The sequence below is a fragment of the Lipotes vexillifer genome, unplaced genomic scaffold (genome assembly GCF_000442215.2).
Source record: "Lipotes vexillifer unplaced genomic scaffold, Lipotes_vexillifer_v1.1 scaffold1681, whole genome shotgun sequence".
Taxonomy (NCBI): domain Eukaryota; kingdom Metazoa; phylum Chordata; class Mammalia; order Artiodactyla; family Lipotidae; genus Lipotes; species Lipotes vexillifer.
This window is the reverse complement of record NW_006793589.1, coordinates 652,018-653,367: the sequence shown is the minus strand read 5'-3', so window position 1 is coordinate 653,367 and position 1,350 is coordinate 652,018.

Genomic DNA, 1,350 nt, shown 5'->3' with positions numbered 1-1,350 from the left:
ACTATTACTCCCTTTTTAGACTTGCTATTTTTATCCATTTGTGCCAGTGAATTATTATTTGAGCATGAAATAGAGCAGGAGAGAACATGAAAGAAATAAGCTAATGTAGACATATTTCCCGACCCAGTATGGATGCAACTGATTTGCCAACTACATTCAGTTTATACATGTAAAAAAAAATGAATCTGCTACCAGGAAGCCAGATTGAGAAAGTCCAGATTGGTTTGTGACAATTTCCTGCTGTTTTTTTTGACATTTAACTCTGAGTCAACAAAATGCTTTTTCTATATCATGTAGCTTGACAATATGAATTGAATGCTTCCCCTCAGAACCTGAAACATTGACAAAGAAGCCAAAATTATGTGATGGTTCCAGAGGTCCCATGTTAATTAGCAGTCAGTAGTTTTCTGTGCAGGTACAGTTGTGTGTAAGAGAGACCTTAATAAAATATACTGTGGTTCTGTTTAACGCTCAACTTGCTGCGTGTAAAGGAAAACAGGTCCACTGGAGGGTGAACATAGTGTCATGATAACTAAGGTCAAATTTGTTTGCTCAAGAATTTGCTTTGAATTTTAGTTATTCAGCTGTGTTTACTAATAAACCATGCAAGCATATTAATAAGCAGTCTTAGAGACACAATGGCTAGACTTTCTGTTTCCAAAATATTGGCCCAAATTGCAAAGTCCACTCACAAAAAGACACTTCCATTGGTTAAGCAAAGGATTGCCAAGCAAAAGAAATGCAGTTATTCTAAATTTGTGATATTTTGGACTGTACATTATAAATATTCAATGTATATATACTAGATAATACTACCAAAGAATAAAAATAGAATGAGCAGATATACCATAAATTCATACATGTAACTGCTACACACAGCTTTTAAAAGCAAAAACAAAACAAAAAGGAAAAGTAGATGAAGATATTGAGATACTGAGATTTTTTGGTTTCTGAGGGAGGGTATACTAAATGACCATGACCAAATGAATCTACCATTGTAGGTAGTTCCTGCCATTCTCCACCACCCAGATTCCCCAAGTAGTCTCTAAGATTCTTTTTTTTTTTTTTTTTTTGGTCGTATATCAGATCTGTCAAATTAAATACTTATAACTAGTATTCTAGACCTGGTTAAAAAAAAAATTGAAATTTAACATGCTATAAGCAACTCAAGTCAATGACTTAACTGTTAATGTTTTTTTTTTTTTTTTTTTTTTTTTTTTTTTTTTCCTTGCGTTATGCGGGCCTCTCACTGTTGTGGCCTCTCCCATTTGCGGAGCACAGGCTCCGGACGCGCAGGCTCAGTGGCCATGGCTCACGGGCCCAGCCGCTCCGCGGCATGTGGGATCTTCC